The sequence below is a fragment of the Chrysemys picta genome, chromosome 6 (genome assembly GCF_011386835.1).
Source record: "Chrysemys picta bellii isolate R12L10 chromosome 6, ASM1138683v2, whole genome shotgun sequence".
Classification (NCBI taxonomy): Eukaryota; Metazoa; Chordata; order Testudines; family Emydidae; genus Chrysemys; species Chrysemys picta.
Window position 1 is genome coordinate 6196168 of NC_088796.1, and position 20715 is coordinate 6216882.

General features: G+C 42.1%; 1 protein-coding gene across 6 annotated transcripts in view; it reads left to right on the top strand.

The window, feature by feature from the left end:
* The window catches only part of KIAA1328 (KIAA1328 ortholog), a 262488-nt gene that overhangs the window by 224297 nt on the left and 17476 nt on the right, over positions 1-20715 (top strand). The gene's annotated exons all lie outside the window — the stretch shown is intronic.

Sequence of the window (20715 nt, forward strand, 5' to 3'; positions counted from 1 at the left end):
CCATTTTGTTCTGTTCTTATCTCTTGAAATCCCCAAACCCCCCATCAGCCAGACAGTAAATTACACATTACCATACATAGTTTCTCTCTCTTTTGAATAGAGGCACCACAACTAAGCTCATCTATTTGTATTTTGACTTCCTTTATCATATTTTAATTACGAATTGGTCAGTATGAAGGCAGGGCTAGTCTAAATGCAGCATGACCACAGGAATGATGTAAAAGAAGCACAAGTAATTTTTCCTGTTATGAATCATTGGGTTCTAATGGATTCTTAGATAGTGAGCTCTTCGGTGAAGAGAGAGGGTGCGTGTGTACAGCACCTATCACAAAAGGCCCTGATCCTGATTATGTCCAGGGCTACCAGAACATACTTGATGATGTTAACAAAGGAGGTCTGAGAGAGAGGTGAGAGTTGCCCCTGCTATGGCAAGCCCCTCCCAAGAGTGACACCATTGGTGGGTGGGAATGACAGAGTTTGAAGTGAAGGCGATGTTTCCACTGCTGCTTGAGATGGCCACTGGTCCCTTCTCTACCACCAGGTGTTCTCATTAGCTGGGACCCACAAAGCCGCAGAGGAAATTTAAGGTCTGATTATAGAAATATGCTGATGGCCAATGGTTGCTGCTTATGATGCAGGGAGCACACAGAGGTGTTGCCCATTGTGGTTCCCTCTATCCCTCTCCACCCAGTTGTGACATCAAGACTGGGGCAAAACTATGCTTTAATAAGGGGTGGAGTTATGTACAGGAGAACCTCAGAGTTACGAACCCCTCGGGAATGGAGGTTGTTCGTAACTCTGAACAAAACTTTGATTGTTCTTTCAAAAGTTTACAACTGAACATTGATTTTAATACAGCTTTGAAACTTCTACTATACAGAAAAATGCTGCTTTCCCTTTATTTTTATTTTTTAGTAGTATGTTTTAACACTGCACTGTACTTGCTTTTTACTTATTTATTTATTTTTGTCTCTGCTGCTGCCTGATTGCATGCTTCCGGTTCCAAATGAGGCGTGTGATTGACTGGTCAGTTCGTAACTCTGGTGTTCGTAACTCTGAGGTTCTACTGTAATGGAGATTTTTCTGGGGTAGGCATTTGTTTTGTTTTTGTAAGGATGAGTTTTGCATGTGCTTTTATTTGGCCACATTAGCTCCTTGTCATTTGATTGCTCTTATGAGGGAGATATTCCTGTTTCCTTAGCAAGTAAGATAAAGCATTAAGCTTTCCTTTTCCATAGGTTGTCATGTGTTCTATTAGGTCTTTTTCTTTGATACTTGCCTGGGCAACTACAGATGCCTTGAAGCAATGAATGAATAAAAGTGGGTGATTTTAGTTACTTGAATAATCCAGGCCAAGTGTTGATGGACAAAGGACATAATCCTTTTGGGCTTGTCTATACTTACCGCGCTGGTTCGGTGGCAGGCAATCGAACTTCTGGGTTCGATTTATCGCGTCTAGTCTGGACGGATAAATCGAACTCAGAAGTGCTCCCCGTCGACTCCGGTAATCCTGCTCGCCGCGAGGAGTACGCGGAGTCGACGGGGGAGCCTGCCTGCCGGGTCTGGACGGCGGTAAGTTCGAACTAAGGTACGTCGACTTCAGCTACGTTATTCACGTAGCTGAAGTTGCGTACCTTACTTCGATTTGGGGGTTTAGTGTAGACCAAGCCTTTGTCATAAGGACAAAATCCTCCCCAATAGAGATTGTAGGAAATATGATAGTGTCTAAATCAGGAGAAATTGTCCATCCTCTTAACTTTAAAACAAAGTTTTTTTGGGGGGAAGGAAGGGAGTGGGTTTTTTTTTTGTAAGTTTAGTTTCTGTCTGGTTGTACTTCCTTTAGTTAGTGTATCCTCAGTCTTTGTCTATGGTTCTTAGTAGAACGGAGAATATTTGGGGAAATGTGCATTCATCTCTTAATGTTCTTGGGACAGACGTCTCTGATGTGAAAAAATCAAAATCTAAAGCACCATGTGCTGACAATGGTGCGTATCGGGAATCACGTCACTGAAGAAAATGAAGTTACACTAGGGCTAATGACAAGAGACTCAGGCTCCGCCTCTTCAAGAAAAAGATAGGGAAATAGATATGAAGAATGCATCTTTGCACACTCAAACATCTGCTATTAGTCATGACAACATTGCATTGCATAGCATGCTGCAAATCTGGAGAACTGTTTAAGGTAGTTAAATCTTTATATTAGATGCTTCCAGTGTTTCTTGAGGATTGAATCATACAATATGTCTTCCAATGCTTGGTACAAATTTGAAGGGAACTTTAGGAAGAGATGAGAGCATAGTCTCCTTTAACCCCACCTCCAGCTGTGGCAAGGAGATTTGTTATGTCAACTTGTGGTTATTCTTTGTTTAAGCTGAATCCATCAATTTCCACCACAGGATGTGACTGATTTCTGTTTCTCTTCCTAAATCAGATGGTCCTGTTCAAAAACATACACTCTTGGGTAAATTTGTTTTTGTCACACACTGTGACTGGGGTTCTCAAGTTATCTCATCAGTATTCAGTTGAGCTTCTTAAGCAAAACAAAATATCCCCTCCTTCCCCCGATATCACACATTCCACGTTTAATCGCAGACACTGGTTTATCTCATTATTTCTGGAACTTAGATTACTCAGTGTAACATACAAGCTTCTCTATCCTTGTCAGTTCTGAGGTTTATATAATAATAATTCAGATGTATTTTATGATTCTGATCAGTCGGTACATTTTTACTGAAGGTCACAAAGAAAAAGTAAAACTATTGTTTTTACTTTGACTGCTCTGGAAACACTATGATGACTTGGAAGCACAAATATAAAGGAAAAGAAAGTAATTTACTAAAAATGGCTTTTATCTGTGATTGTTTAGTTTCTGCCTGACACTGAGTACCTTTGTGTTTTTTAACTAGCGTAGTATCTTACGTTTTTCTTTCTCCGGTGGCTCTTACTATTCATACATTTTAAAGGACTTTATATTAATGTAAACATGTCTAAAATGGTTAGTGAGACCAGCCTCCTAAAATGTATATGTATTGAATAGTTTACATTTGTTTTTGTAAAATCAATAAATTAAAAAGCAGAATTCCAAAGTCACTTATAATATTTCCTGTGTGTTTAGGGAATCTTTCAGAAAAGGTTCTCAAAGACTCTAATACTATTATACTTTTAACTTTCATTTCTGCTTAATCTGCATTGAATCATCTTTTACTACTTAAAACCAAAATTGGGTTTATTGAAACATTTCAATTTTGATTATTTTTTTAATAAAGATGTAGAACTGTAACCTAATGAAATTACTGGAATGAAATGAGTAAAATTTTTAAAAATGTAATAAGCTGAAGACTTGACGATTTTATTAAGTGTGTAAAAGGCAAAAGTAAGTCACATTCTTCTGTATGTTTCACCATGTGTTCCGTCTCAGATCAGTAGGGTGAAACATGCCATGTCAGAAATGACCTTTGCACTGTTGGACTGACTTTTTCAGGTAAATTTCCAGAAGAGTGAGTTCTGCACACAACTCACATTGCCAGTAGTACTTGTGTGTGTAACTTCCTGTGCCTGTGATCAAGAGATACTGCTTTCAGCTGAGTGGTAGTGCTGAATTCCAATTTTATTCCTTACAATTCAGAGCCATGAATGTATTTTGAAGGGTGTTTGTGTGTCTGTCAATCTATCAGATATCTCTGAAACATAACGTATGAGCAGCTTTACAATTTGTGACTTTGGAAGCATTTTTCTCACTGTTGGAAATAAAATCCTTTCTACACTGTGCACGTTGACTGATAATTCAGTGTTGCACCAGAACCACTCTTGAACCCACGTGCCTACACGTGGATCTATTGGGAACTCTCTGGGAGCTCAAGGTACTGAGCGGTTTGTTCCAACAGGGGGCACTGTCTCAGTTAAGGAAACTAGGGTATCCTCAGTGTTCCAGCATTCATTTCCTTTCTGACCTGTGGCTAGTGAAGCAGTTCCTGCAAGGATTGCTAAGCATCACCCCAAGCGCCTTGCATCCCAGCTCTTCCTTGATGCTTTGTAATTGTTGGGTGTATCCTTATTCTCATGCATACCCGTGGAACTTGAAGACTACACTCCCGCGCCATTTTTGGTAGACTTGAAGGATTCAGGGTCAAAATAGCACGCTAGTCTGATGAGAGAGACCCCAAACCTCAAGACCCTTAGGACCAAATCTCCTTTTACTTGTTCCCCAATCATATCTTACCTCCTAGATTTCCAGATGTGAGAGAGTACGGTGCCATTTCTTCAGTATAACATGGTGTCATAACTATAAAGGGTAGGGTAACAGCCCTCCTGTGTACAATACTATAAAATCCCTCCTGGCCAGAGACTCCAAAATCCTTTTCCCTGTAAAGGGTTAATAAGCTCAGGTAACCTGGTGGACACCTGACCCAAAGGACCAATAAGGGGACAAGATACTTTCAAATCTTGGTGGGGGGAAGGCTTTTGTTTGTGCTCTTTGTTTTGGTGGTTGTTTGCTCTTGGGACTGAGAGGGACCAGACATCCATCCAGGCTCTCCAAATCTTTCTGAACAAGTCTCTCATATTTCAAACGTGTAAGTAAACATCCAGGCAAGGCGTGTTAGTTTTTATCTTTGTTTTCTCAACTTGTAAATGTACCTTTTTGCTAGAGTGTTTATCTCTGTTTGCTGTAACTTTGAACCTAAGGCTAGAGGGGGGTCCTCTGGGCTTTTTAAGTTTGAATACCCTGTAAAGTTATTTTCCATCCTGATTTTACAGAGATGATTTTTACCTTTTTCTTTAATTAAAAGCCTTCTTTTTAAGAACCTGATTGATTTTCCTTGTTTTTAGATCCAAGGGGGTTGGATCTTGATCCACCAGGAGTTGGTGGGAGAAAGGAGGGGGATGGTTAATTTCTCCTTGTTTTAAGATCCAAGGGGTTTGGATCTGTATTCACCAGGGAATTGGTGAAGAGTCTCTCAAGGCTACCCAGGGAAGGGAATTAGCACATTGGGAGTGGTGGCAGTGGACCAGATCTAAGCTGGTAGTAAAGCATAAAAGTTTTCATGCAGGCCCCCACATCTGTACCCTAAAGTTCAGAGTGGGGAAGCAGCCTTGACACATGGCAATTAGATATGACAGTGATGGGTACCTAAGAAATGCCTACATGTGTAGAACATATAGCCCTCCCCCCCCCCCTTAACTGTCCAAATATTCCCTTGTTTCATCTCTTTATGTTTTGTTATACAGACTTTTCAGCAGCAAGCCATTTCTACTGGGGCACAAACCGTAACGTCACATGACACTGACTTTACTCAAACCAGAAGATTTTTGTGCCAAGGTTGTAACATTGTATCATTACTTCATTGTATCTGTGTGAAATTTTTAATTTCACGCCCTGCAGACTTCACTGTCTTGCGTGCACTCTTTTCATGTTGTTGCATAGAAGGGTAAGTCCCTGGGTCGCATTCATTTTGTATTGGTTTTTGGAGGTTTTTTTGTAAGTTAAAAGATCTGTTTCCTTTGAGTTTTCTGTATAAAATTAAGTGGGAATTGGTGCTAGAATAACATCCATTAATTATTCATTCAGTCTTTGGCCTCTGTTGTTGCTACCAATAAGGTTGTCGGTTGTGGTGGTTTTTGTGATGAGAACACATCTACTGAGTCTTGCCATTTCATTTTAATAACCCATCACACAGTAGCTGGGAACAACTTTTGGTCACTTTCAGCCTGGGCTGGATTCAAATAAAGAACCTGGAAGTGAGCAGCTTAATACCAGTCTCCTGAGCCATTCAGACCCTCACTTAATTTTTTTGTAGCGTATCCGTGATACCGGGTAGTTCATGACAGAAGTGCAGGGTATCGACAGGTGTACGGTTTTAGAAAAGTAATCCCAAGAACGCCTTTACTAGTTATTGCTGGGAATTAACAGACTAAAACTTCTCTTCCATACCCATCTGTTCAGCTGCAAAAAGCAGGTAATTTATCTCAGTGTGACACCTACCACCTGTGTACAGTTTTTGAAATAGGTTGTTAGAATGCAATTCCTACTGCCCAGGGAGCCTGGCCCAAGAACCCTACACTCCAGGCTTTACTGCTGGCTTGTTCGAAGGGTGCCTTCTAATGCCATGTCAAGTCTGCTGACCTGTTTTGCCCTATCGTGAGTTCTCATGCTCACAATGTGACTCCTCGCTAGCCCTGTTGTGTCCCCCTTTGACTCCTGTCTAACACGCTGTCTTACACTGTGTTGGTGGTACCTGGTTTATTTCTATGGCTATTGTTCTACCTCAGTAGCTTCTGCTGAATCATATATATCCTTCTCTTCGAGGTATGAACTCTCAGTTAATTTAAACATTACCCCAGACAGCTGCAGGCCAAATGGAGAAGAATGGAACTGCCTTTAGTCCATAGTCCTGTATAATAGAGTACACATCTGGGAGTTTGTCAGAACTTACATAACAGAATGCTGTTCCTCTAGGGGGTTTGTGTTCACTGCCACAGCTCCAGGCCCCATGGTCTCCAGTGGGCATTAGCTTAGTTCAGACACTTGCGCTAAGGGAAAACTGCTGGAGGCACTAAGATCAAGTAAAGAGCTGGCAAGTAGGAAAATTCTCTGTTCCAATCCAAGCAATTAAACAAGTATGGTTTCTTTTGGTAAGTCACATGGAAGTCCTTGTGCCCCTCTCAGCCCACTGGAAGGTGAGTAGAAGAGTGGGGGATGGGATCTGACTGAAAAGCAGCTGCTGTCTGAGCTGAGCTTTCCTGGGTAAATTAATCATTTTTAAAAAGTGTAATTAAGCCTGAAGCGCATATCAGATCCACCATCAGTGAGATGTAGCATCACAAGGAACATACAATCTAAGGGCCCTATCTAGCAAAGTGCAGAGCATTTGTCACTTCAGTGGAAGTTGAAGGCACTCTGCTCCATGCAGGATGGGGCCATCTAGCCCAGAAAATACAATATAGACACACGGGGCCTTATTCTCCACTGCATTGCTCTAGTTTCATCCTAGTATAACTCCAGTAACAACAATGAAGTGACACTAGTGAAAAATAGGGAGAAATGCTGGGGTGAATGACACATGCGATCAGAAAATGGGTTTATCAAAAAGCAGTATAGGAACATTCTTAGTACTCTTTGCTTACTACTACACTCCATACAGTAATTCCTCAAAACTTCGAACACATTGTTTCTTGTTGGTTCCTCACCATGTCTTCTGTTTGTGAGTCTCCTCTCATGCCCCAAATTCCATCTGAGAGGTGCCCAGCCCTTTAATTGAAAATACCAGAGCATTCGTTTTTTGACTGCATACTTTTATTTTATATCAAGGTCTTTCCAGCATCCAAGTGAGCACTCTTCCCACTCCTCTGCCCTTTCTTGCCCCCTTCTATGACAGCTGACTGCTAACGTAAGCATGGGGTTTCCAGCCAGCGTGACTGGCCACGCAGTTCCATGGATATGAAGCTAGAAGATGTTCACTCTTACCTCCAGCGTGTAATTCTAAGTGATGGGTTCTTATCAGGGTTGCCAAATTCATCCATCCATTGTCTATTTCTGTTCTAAAGACCAAGCAGCCATAAAGTTGAAAACCATGTGGCATCTTGGAATCTTAAGTTTCAGACAAAGCATTTATATAATTATTTATGCCGAAAGTGTTTTCAGTAACGTGCAGCATAAAATGGACTGAGTGTGTATCCAGACCTGCCCCGAATTCTCCAAAGTGCATGCTAATAAACAGAATGATAACCAAGCATCACTTTTGCCCTGTAAGATTTAGAAAGTAGGCACTTTTCTTTTTGTTTCAACAGTTCTGTTCTTAATCCATGTCAGTTTGTCAACTTGAAGCTCTGCTATTAGTTTTAAAGTACAGCTTGGTGAGTGACTTTCTATTACTTGAAGGCATCTTTAAGTGCTTTTCCCCCTATTCAACCGGAGTTAGTGTCTGCAAATTTTACTTGTCATGCTGGCATACAGCCATGCTAAATTATACTTTAATTCACAATTAATAGGAAGTAGCAACTGTGCAGAGCAGCAAACCTTTCACTTAAAATGGCCATTATACCAGATCATGATTCCACAGAATGATTAAGATATTGAAGAATAGTTAAGATAGGTTTAGATTTTCAGACATTTAAAAGTGCTGGGCTTATTTAAATTTTTTTAAACCTCCCTGAAACAGCTCTTTCCATAAAGCCAGGAACACAGGACATTATATTATTGCAGCCTAGTGTTTATGGGTATCTGAATTGTTTAATCGTAACTTGTTTTTCAGTGATGTAGCTGACAGGGCAGAGATAATTAAGGGAACAGAAGGATTTGACTGCCTGATTCCACTATAAAACACTCCCAAGTCACAGCAGAAGAAATTAAACTATTCAGCAAGAGGAAGAATACTGTAAAGCACTGGTAGGAGTTGGTGTTAGTTTAGGTGTTCCATTACACTATATATAAAATATTTCATTGCGGGGGGGTGGAGGGGGAAGAAACATTGAGATGAGGCTTCATTTTCAATTGTGCTGGTATAAAAAGGTAGAAAGGCTGCAATACTTATTCACCCTAAGGCAGAAAATTAAGACATAATAGGGGGAATCCTGGCTCCACTGAAGTCAATGTCAAAGCTCCCATTGACTTCAGTGTGCCAGGACATCACCCTATGTCTATTTAAGATCTGCATCCAGATCTTGCATCTCTGTATAATGAGGTCTTAAATCTTGCCCAGCTAATAGCATTTCTTGCCCACAATGGTTAGAAATTCAGTGAAGGCTCACAGTTCAGTGACTAAATGACAAGGTAGGAAACTTTGGAATCATAAAACCATTATTAGTGCTTGACCTAAGACTGCACAGATCTTCCGATTACTGTACCTGTTGAAGCAAAAAGCTGATTTATTATTTCTATGGCTGGCTAAGAATTTGCCGTGAACTTGTGAAGAAAGGCAGCGTGTTAATCCATGGAAATGATGATTGAAGTCAATGGGTACTGCATGTGCCCAGCACCTCTGAAAATCAGGCTGTTCTTATTTAAGTGCCCATTAAGCATGCACATTTGGAAAATGTTAGCTAATGCTTTGTAACCTGTATCAAACCTTTTAAAATGTGATGCTGAGGTTATTTTTATTTAGCATCCATAAAGTTGTAGGCACTGTTCAGACAAGTAAAAGACTGCCCCTGCCCCCAAAAAGATTGGGGGCTGATAAAGGAGGTGCTGTTGTCATCATGAACAGGTCTGACTACCAGAAGGAGGCTGCCAGACAACTCTCCAATACCAAATTCTACAGGCCACTTTCCTCAGATCCCACTGAGAAATACACTAAGAAACTGCACCATCTACTCAGGACACTCCCTACACTAACACAGGAACAAATCAACATACCCTTAGAGCCCCGACCGGGGTTATTCTATCTACTACCCAAGATCCACAAACCTGGAAATCCTGGATGCCCCATCATCTCGGGCATTGGCACTCTCACTGAAGGACTGTCTGGATATGTGGACTCCCTACTCAGATCCTACGCCACCAGCACTCCCAGCTATCTCCGTGACACCACTGACTTCCTGAGAAAACTACAATGCATTGGTGACCTCCCAGAAAACACCATCCTAGCCACTCTGGATGTAGAGGCTCTCTACACAAACATCCCACACACAGATGGAATACAAGCTGTCAGGAACAGTATCCCTGATGATGACACAGCACAACTTGTTGCTGAGCTCTGTGACTTTATCCTCACGCACAATTATTTAAATTTGGTGACAATATATACCTCCAGACCAGTGGCACCACTATGGGCACCCGCATGGCCCCACAATATGCCAACATTTTTATGGCTGACCTGGAACAACGCTTCCTCAGCTCTCGTCCACTCACGCCCCTTCTCTACCTACGCTACATTGATGACATCTTCATCATCTGGACCCATGGGAAGGAGACCCTGGAAGAATTCCACCATGATTTCAACAGCTTCCACCCCACTATCAACCTCAGCCTGGACCAATCTACAGGGGAGGTCCACTTCCTAGACACCACAGTACAAATAAGCGATGGCCACATTAACACCACCCTATACCGAAAACCCACCGACTGCTACGCCTACCTTCATGCCTCCAGCTTCCACCCCGGACACACCACACGATCCATCGTCTACAGCCAAGCGCTGAGGTACAACCGCATCTGCTCCAACCCCTCAGACAGAGACCAACACCTACAAGATCTTCACCAAGCATTCTCAAAACTACGATACCCACACAAGGAAATAAAGAAACAAATCAACAGAGCCAGACGTGTACCCAGAAACCTCCTGCTACAAGACAGGCCCAAAAAAGAAACCAACAGAACTCCACTGGCCATCACCTACAGTCCTCAGCTTAAACCTCTCCAACGCATCATCAGTGATCTACAACCCATCCTGGACAATGATCCCTCACTTTCACAGACCTTGGGAGGCAGGCCAGTCCTCGCCCACAGACAACCTGCCAACCTTAAGCATATTCTCACCAGCAACCACGCACCGCACCATAACAACTCTAACTCAGGAACCAACCCATACAACAAACCTCGATGTCAACTCTGCCCACATATCTACACCAGCAACACCATCACAGGACCTAACCAGATCAGCTACAACATCACCGGCTCATTCACCTGCATGTCCACCAACGTTATATATGCCATCATGTGCCAGCAATGCCCCTCTGCTATGTACATTGGCCAAACTGGACAGTCACTACGCAAGAGGATAAATGGGCTCAAGTCAGATATCAGGAATGGCAATATACAAAAACCTGTAGGAGAACACTTCAACCTCCCTGGCCACACAATAGCAGATGTAAAGGTAGCCATCTTACAGCAAAAAAACTTCAGGACCAGACTCCAAAGAGAAACTGCTGAGCTCCAGTTCATTTGCAAATTTGACACCATCAGATCAGGATTAAACAAAGACTGTGAATGGCTATCCAACTACAGAAGCAGTTTCTCCTCCTTTGATGTTCACACCTCAACTGCTAGCAGAGCACCTCACCCTCCCTGATTGAACTAACCTCGTTATGTCCATACTGATTTATACCTGCCTCTGGAAATTTCCATTATTTGCATCTGAAGAAGTGAGGTTCTTACCCACGAAAGCTTATGCTCCCAATACTTCTGTTAGTCTTAAAGGTGCCACAGGACCCTCTGTTGCTTTTCCCAAAAAGATTGGTACTCAAAAGAGAGAGGGGACTATGAAAAGAGAAGCCAAAAACATAGGACAGGACAGGGGAATGGAGAAAGGGTTACATGTGTAAAATCATGAGTGATCATTGGAGCTTCTGCCCCTGCTGTGTCTGCTCAGTTCTTATTTTTTCTAAACATTTCTTTCTTCTCTTAAAAATATATTTCTTAATGGCTTCGTGAGATAGAGATTGACAGGTGGGAATGACTGGTTGGGGTAAGGTTGTAAAAGCAAAAGATTGGTGAGAATGAGTCTTTAAGGGTGGAAGGGAATGGAAAATGAGAGAAATAAAGAGGGGATGAAGGAATAGATGAGATGTAGAAAAGACAACGGTGGCTTAGTCTCATTTGGAACAATGAATGGTGAAGCCCAGTATGAAAACGGGGTATCCATGTAAATTCCATGTAAGTCCCGCCGTTTTTTGTCTGGTTTGTTTTTATGTTTTAGAATGAGGGCTGGGGTGAGCATAGGGTGACCAGACAGCAAATGTGAAAAATCGGGACGGGGGGTGGAGGGTAATAGGAGCCTATATAAGAAAAAGACCCAAAAATCGGGACCGTTCCTATAAAATCGAGACATCTGGTCACCCTAGGTGAGCAGGAGATGGGAGGAGTTGAGTCATAGGAGCAAGGAAGTAAAAAGCAGAGAAAGGGGAGGGAGGACATTCAGGGCGATAGGGAGGAGAGGCAGTGCTCTTTCGTGGTTAAGTGAAAATAACAACGGGCTGTTTGTTACACAAGGGGAAGTGGTAGCAAACACTTTCAGTAATGACAGCAAATTTGGATGCTTCCTTAGGTGAACTGGTGCTGAGCACCAAGAAAAATGAGACTAATCAGCCCGGACCTAGGGCAGAGATCTTTGGGACATTGTGTTGAGCCCTTTGTCCTTTATTGCACTGATACTGTTCTGTCTGCAGTGGGCCAGGAACATACCAACACCACTCAGCCAGTTTCAGGATCAAGGTCTCTTCAACACTCCTATTTATGGGGGCAAACCCTTCAGCATGATAAATGTGCCAAGCATGGCCAGTTCGGTTAGCCAAGGGCATGACACTATTATAAAAGTCTATTTCCTCCTTCCCTACTCCATGCCCGATCCTGCAAAGAACTGTTGTCTCTGATGGGATTGTTATTGCCAGCGACCCCACTGAATGTGAGCTAGTGTGTCTGTTGGAGTTGCGTGTCAGGTTTTATGGCATACAATGATGTATTATGCTCAGATGTATTAATAGATGCAAATTAGGGTTTTGCAGAGTGAGGTGATGGCTACAAAAAAGACCAGTGCAATTTTGGGCTGCAAAGACATTTCATCATATAGCACAGAGCAGATTGTCCTCCTAACAGCTCTGGTGTGACCATACCTGGGGAACATTGTGTTCAGTTCTGGGTGCCATGTTACCAGAAAGATATTGACAAACTAGAGGAAGCTCAGAGAAGAGCAATAAAAAAGTATCACTAGGCTTGAGGGATTGATTTATGAGAAAAGATTAAAATATGTCTAGCTTGGATAAGTGATGGCTTAGGTTGGTGGGGGGAACATAATATTCAAATATTTGAAGGGTGTAACACTAGAGAAGGAGATGAATTTCTAAGTATTGCACAAGGATCTGTAACTATGAGTAACGGAGTGAAGTTAAGAAAGGGAAAACTTTTGCTTCGACTTAAGCTGCCTATAAGGAAAAACTCCGACAGAGTGTGTGCATGCAATGTGTGTGTACACAGAAAAACACCTTTCCCTTCCCACAAATTGAAAAGGAAAAACTCATGGAACTAACATGGTGTTTACCCCACACAACTCTGATCACTCTGCTTCTGTGTCACATCCACCCTCTCCCCCCCCCCCCCACTTTGTCTGACTTGTCTAATTAGGCTGTAAACTCTTATAAATGTTTGTACACTGAGTCCCCAATCCTGATCGGGGCCTCTAGGTGCTCTACTAACATCTACATAAATAATAACAGTCATGATAGGCTGAGAGGTATTTGGCCCTGGAATGGCCTCCTAAGCAAAATAGCGAGAGCCCCACTGCTTGGGGCAAGTTCTAGGAAGCATACTGTAGGGAACAGTTCTCCATGGGCAGGGAGATGTCTGGATGATCTAACAGGTCTCTTCCTTGTGATTGTATGAACACTGCCTTAGAGAGTATCATGAAACGTCTCTGATATTGTAAGCTTTCTAGTATGTAGGTGTTGGTTTTACAGCACGCTGGGATGCTCCCACTAAGGACACTATGCAAATCAATGGTGTGATGTATTTTAAATAAAAGGCTCAGATCTTTTGTTAATTACATAGAAAATATTCTGCAGCCTGATCATTTAGCTCGAGAGCTAAAATACACTGACATGTATTTGGAACATATACAGTGGGTACCAGCACCCTACACTACCAAAGCTGATGTCAGGTTAAATAAAAATTGCATTGTCGAGTGTCTCATCTTCCTGACTCCTGCAATGAGTGGAGCGTCTGGGGAGTGGCTCTGACTATCCAGACGTAAAAGATATGGAGTCACTCAAGAAGTTCCATAGAAACCAGTACTTTCCCTCTGCCTACAATCCTTTTTTTCACCGCCTTGGCCTGTCAGTCCGTAGACCAAAATCGTACACGTGCTTGTCTCCAGTTTCAGAATCCTGGGAATCAGCAGATAGGGATGCCTAGGGATCGCAGAGCCTGCCTTGTTTCTAATTTGTTTAAATCCCTGAAGTTTTAACATCCTGCTTTCACATTTGTTTTTCCCATTGTTGTTTGCGTGGTTCTTCAGCCATTGAGTCAAACCAAAATGGCAAGCTCCCCTAAACCTGCTCTTGTCCTCTTTCGGTATATCTTCACTGCTGGGTTTTCTGGGCTCTTACCTACATGGTGTCCCTGACTCTTCCATCCATATGCACACAGATGTCTCAGCGAGTCAGTGATGCGCTCAATACCAGGTTAGCTGGCCTGGCTTTGGGATGGGGGGACAATTTAAGCCTGAGTTCTGCTTTCACTCAGACTGGTAAGCTGCACTTTTTGCAGTGAGGACACAGGCTAAACCACTCTGATAGTCCTCCAATGCCTTCCATAATTCCCCCATGTGCCCAGAAAGACAGAAGCTCTCCCACAATCCACTGGGAAAGAATCAGAGTGACTCAGCTGACAGCAGCCCAAAGCACCATCAGATAGACCCCCAGAAGACTAGGGACACCCTTGAGGACGTGCAGCACCAGTAACTCAGGTGAGGCTTTGCAATGTAGCAGCTTGCACCCCAGCTAGGCTAACTTGGGGCTGGTCCACACTAACCCCCCAGTTCGAACTAAGATATGCAACTTCAGCTACGTGAATAACATAGCTGAAGTCGAAGTATCTTAGTTCGAACTATAAGGTACTTACCGCGGGTCCACACGCGGCAGGCAGGCTCCCCCGTCGACTCCGCGTACTCCTCTCGCGGAACAGGAGTACCGGTGTCGACGGCGAGCACTTCCGGGATCGATTTATCGCGTCTAGACAAGACGCGATAAATCGATCCCAGAAAGATTGATTGCTTACTGCCGAACCCGGAGGTAAGTATAGACGTACCCTTGGTGATCAGACAAGGGTGCCAATCATCTGGGCTGACTCTGCAGTGAAGATATACGCCCTTAGCTGCCATCACCTCTGACAGTAGGGTTGGAGAGTTGATTGCTTGGACTGTTGAACATCTGTCTCTATTCTTTTTCCCACCAAGGAGGTGGCTTTTGTTTGCACTCCTATGGAACTGATATTTGCTGTATAACCATAGGCATTTGTAGTTAACTTGTTTAAACTTTAGTTTCCCTTTCTGTGAAATGGGCCCCTCACCTTCCTGGAGTATTAGTAGCTGTAGTTAGTGTTTGTAAAGAGCTTGGAGATGGATCGTGCTTAGAAGTACAAAGTAGTAGTATAATATTGTGCCTCCAAGCTTCAAAACCTACTCTAATCCAAAGGCAATTCATGTAACGTTAGTAAATAACTTGGAGGCTTATGTTGAGAATTCAAGCAGAAATATGAAAATAAACTTTTTATATCATTGGATACATGCAGTTACATAAAAGTAAACCTGTACAGCTACTAATCTCTGATGCCATATTGCTGGTGTGCTTTGTTGAAATGTCATCACCTTGTAGAAAAGGCGCTGTGTGTTTTCTAGACATTTATGGTCAAAGAATAAATTTTCAGGGACTGTAAATGAAAAGATATCTCTGAACACGATGATCAAATAATATGTGACACTGCTTGTTTAAGGAAATATACATATATCTCACTGCCCGAGTGTTTATGACTCTAATCAATCTAGTTATTTTGCCGAGTAGGGAAATTTTTACTGACTCTGGCAAATATCAAATTTGTTTGGGATTGTGCTGTTTTCTGCAGACAGGAGCAAATGATTTTATTAGTTCAACTGTACAGTGCAATACAAAAACAGAATACAGCTAAATGTGTACTTTATATATTGTACTGTGTACATGAAATGTTACATATTTCAAAATGCAATGTCATATTCCATAATCTAAATGTATTTAATGTTTCAGCCAATCAGAGTGGAACGATGCAGTACAGTTACAACTCCATAACTACTGGGTTTTTTCCCCTCCTCCAATACACAGTTTCCTGCATTCATATTGGTTCTGGGTGTCAATTTTGCATCACCATGGCATTTCTCAGTAACTCCATAGTGTGTAATTCCCTGTACTCTGATTGGACAGCAGCTTTTATTAGTGAGAATACAAAAGTTTGTATAATCACTGCGTAGTGATTTCTCAGACTCTGTACTGTGAATGTACAAACCTATTGTTCCGAGACCAGCAATCACATTTGAGTACATTTCAGCTGTGCGAATCCCAGATTGTTCCTGCTGATTCACGTTTGAAGCATGAAGTGAAATAAAACACTTTCCCCGTGTTCTGGGTATGAAAGTCTAGCTGACCAGTAAGCTGAGGGGAGTGGAGGTGATGGGGTGGTTGTACTTCCCTTTTGACACTCAGACTATTTTATTTTTGGAGTATTTTCTTCTTTCATTTAAAATGTGAACATTTAATTTACGATGTTAAGAATCATATTAATTTATTGTTGTTTCTTGTCTCCTCAGTGATGGGCTAAGAATCTCCTCCACCTTTGGTGGTTATAAACTCCCCCAGACCCTTAATATTTAATTAAAACTTAAAACTTAAGAAAAAAGTGTTGGGTAAAATTTTCAAAAGTGTCTACACGACTCAGGTGCCTTAGTTGTTTAGGTGCTTTTGAAGTTTTACCCTTTGTCTTTAATGTGCAGAGCTGATAAACTGTGTAGGAGCTGGAGAGCCCATGAGAAACTCTATAACACAGAGCCCGATAATATCTATGTCAAAGTTCACCTACAGCTGGACTCTTTCCTAGGTCACATCCTCTCTTTTTCTCCCGCTGCTTAGAGCCCTGCACTCCAATCCCGTGTGCTCTCTCTCCTGCATAGAGTTTGTGGAGCTTATAACAATCTCAGGCTTCCAATGGTTAAGAGATTTGTTGAGAAGAAATTATGGCCCGGTTTTCAGATGTGTTGAGGACTTGCAACTCCCACTGACTCCCAATTCCATGAAAACCAGGCCCCAAATAACTAAAGATTTAGGACAACAAAATATAAAACTAGGTCTGTGCAGTAGTTATCAGACAGAATAAGCAATGTTAAAGTAGCTAGTTATGAACAGACAAACACCCGAATAACTTTCCAAAAGTGAAAAGCACTATTTTTTCCAAGATCCATGGTCCTTATGCTGCTGGTCTGATCAATCTAACACTTTCTCGCAAATTCTCTTCTAGCATGATGAAATACGCACATTTTTAGGCTGACAGAGGTTAGGGATGGAAAAATGTCCATGGGGAAGTGTCAAACTCAGGCTGAGAAAGGAGACTGTTCTACAGCATGACTCCATAACACAGTCAGTCAGGGCTTCCAAAAGAAGGTGATTGTGGCAAATAAGAAGCCTGAGTTCATGCTGACTTTAAAAGGGCAATGAGAAGCCTTGCAAGTCTGACTCCTGCCCTCCACCCCCAACATTTTCTTTCTTTCTGTGTGTGGGGGGTACCCCATAGAAAATTCTGTGCAAAACACTGATGCAGCACTTTGGTTGCTCAGTCAAACACCCAGAAGTCAGGAAATTCCAGGTTAAGACTGCTAAGGCCCTGCGGCCATTTCATGTTGCATGTGTGAATTTTTCCCCTTGTTAAATGGAAACTCTTTTCTATTAATTCGCTCCATAAGGATGTGCATCTTTTGGCAAGTGAAGACTGAAGTTTCCTGAGTTTTGAGCACTCGATCTTGCAGCTGTTGACAAATGGAATCATAGAAATGTAGGACTGGAAGGGACCTCAACAGGTCACCTGATCCAGGACTAAGTATTATCTAGACCATCCCTGGCAGGTGTTTGTCTAACCTGCTCTTAAAAACCTCCAATGATGGAGATTCCACAACCTCCCTAGGCAATTTATTCCAGAGCTTAATTACCTTTACAGTTACAAATTTTTTCCTAATGTCTAATCTAAATCTTTCTTCCTGCAATTTAAGCCCATTACTTCTTGTCCTATCCTCAGTGGTTAAGGAGAAGAATTTATCTCCCTCTTCTTTATGGCAACCTTTTATGTACTTGAAGACTATCATCATATCCCCCATCAGTCTTCTCTTCTCCAGACTAACCAAACCCAGTTTTTTTCAATCTTTCCTCCTAGCTTATGTTTTCTAGACCTTTAATCATTTTTGTTGCTCTCCTCTGGACTTTCTCCAATTTGTCCACATCTTTCCTGAAGTGTGGTGCCCAGAACGGGACACAATACTCCAGTTGAGGTTTTAGAGTTTGTGATCCACTTATGACCCCTGATCCTTTTCTGCAGTCCATCCTAGGAAGCCATTTCCCATTTTGTATGTGTAAAATTGATTTCTCCTTCCCAAGTGTAATACTTTGCATTTGTCCTTATTGAATTTCCTCCTATTTATTTCAGGCCATTTCTCCAGTTTGTCAAGATCATTTTGAATTCTAATCCTATCCTCCAAAGCACTTGCAACTCCTCCCAGCTTGGTATCATTTGCAGACTTCATAAGTGTACTCTCTATGCCATTATCCAAATCACTTATGAAGATATTGAATAGAATCAGACCCAGGACAGATCCGTGCAGGACCCCACTCAATATGCCCTCCCAGCTTGATTGTGAACCATTGGTAATTACTCTCTAAGTACACATTTCCAACAACTGTGCCCCTGCCTTACAGCAGTGTCATGCAAGTCTGCAGTGCCGTATAAATAGGAATGAACTCTATTTTTATTTATTTTTAATGAGTGCGTACCACGGACATACATGCTTTCTTTAGAAGAAGGTATATTTTAGGGGCTGAACATGTTGGCAGTGTCCCTTTAAATATTCGGATACCAATAAATGTTGAGAAAATTGCCTTTGTGAGGTTCAAGGCATGCTGGATCAACTCCGTTGCCTCCAGCCAGCTGCTGTCTGATGTCACCTAGACAAATCAGGGCAAACTATTTTCATGGGATTAAACACTAAATACCTGCAAGGAGCGTTCTCTTTATCAGATAATGCTCCGTTAGCAGAGTTTGTTCGCTTTATTGCATATATAACTGTGGTGTCAAATAGACTGATTTACAATGCCTGGTCTTTTAAATAATCTTTGCTATTTGCTGCTCTTGTAATCTGCCAAATCATTTAGCCTTCCCGATAGCAGAAATGCTGTAAAAGTTAGATAAACTTGCAGAAGAAATTAGCTCCAAGGTGCTGCTGAACACTGGAGGCTGCATGTTCATTGCAAACACACTTTCTGGTTTGTGTCGTCTCTCCCCATCCCCCAACCTAATCTGTGATTGAATGTGGCTGCTGGAGAAATTGAAATTTTATGATCGAGCCGCAGGCAGGGAGATAAGCATTTGTATGTTAGGCTAGATGAATCTAGTAGAGAGGTTTAGGTGTGGCTAATGAAACCAGTATGTGTGAGAGCTGAGTTTCTTTTTGGTGCACGGAATGTATATAAATGTGTCTGGTCCAAGCATTCCACATTCCATATTTCATCTTTGTAAAGTTGTGGGACCAACTTTTAAGGTGGGACTTTGGGTGTCCATGTTGAGATGCCGTAGAGGGGCTCAATTTTCAGAGGGCTGATGCTCAGCACGTACAGAAAATCAAGCCCCTTTTAAAGTCTCTCAAGGTGGACACCCAAAATCAACGTTAACTTCTGAAAGTCTTGGCCAGAATACTTATAATATGTCATCGTATAGAAGGGTTAGCCATTCAAATGGTCGAGTTCAATAGAATTCTGTCTTGTTTATTTTATTTGAACTGCTTATCTGTGGCTCTGTTGGCTGAGGGACCTGGAAAGGCTGCAAACACAGGCAGGAAATTCACAAAAAATGCAAGCTAGGGGGAAAGAATGTAATCTCAGTTAGAGGGAATAATGCAGTAATGGAGTTGCAATGCGGTAGTGGTGAGCTAGATTGACCTAGGAGTGATAGTGGACAGCAAATCGGAGGGAACAATAACAGTGATTGGAGGAGCTGAAAGAATTGACTTACCAATGCAGCAAAAGCTTGAAAGAACTAAGGTTGTCATTAGAATCCACAATTGCCCACTGTGGGGGTAATTGGGTAAAGGTTAGATCTTTGACAGTTGCTTTGTGTACCATGTACAAAATTACAACTCGGCTGAGAAGTAATTTAGGTTAGGCAGCATAGTCTTGTGGTTCAGACCCCTGACATGCTGCTACTTTATTTGATGAACTTGGGCAAGTCACTTAGCTTATCTGTGCCTCAGGGTCCCATCTATACAATTCTCCATGTGGTATGTTGCAAGAGGGACCTAAATTCTGCAGCAAGGCCCCTGGGTTTCTGGAGCAGACTGGAAGAGCTTGCAGTAGCTTCATTTAAATTTGAAAGTGGATGTTAATATTGGATCAAATAAAGTGATGAATAATGCAGCCCACTGCCATAGGATCTGTGTTGTTTGTTTGGATATTAAATTCCATGTATTGTATGCTCTCTTCCCACATTTTCAGTCTTCAGCCTGTAGGAGACCTTTGTGCACATTGTAGACGGTGCTGTTGGGCGGCTGGAGGCTGACTAGCATGGGAGACAAGTGAGCACAAGCATGTCAGGGCTATTTCTGCTAAAATGATCGATGGTGAAATGTAAATTCTCTCCCCTAGTTTTCAGAATTGACACTCCATTGAGGACAGAGGCAGTTCCTGGCACTGTTGTTTCAGACTGCTTGCACACTCAGGAAGGCATCATTGTTCGATTACGCTAGAGTTATATTTTAAAGGATTTCCCCCCACACTAATGACGAGAAACATAATTTAGAAGGAATCCAGGTTAGGCTCAGGGTCGCAGTTCAAGAGCAAGGGGTGAATTCTGTGGCAGATTCCACAAGTATGAAATACACCGGGCCCAGCTAATGTCTTACCTTTGTGAAGTGCTTTGAGTGCCTGCACGGGGAAGTCTCTGTGTGCGCAGATTATTAGTAATTGTATGCATTATTATTTGAATAGTTTAAACACGCAGGGGGAAAGGTATTA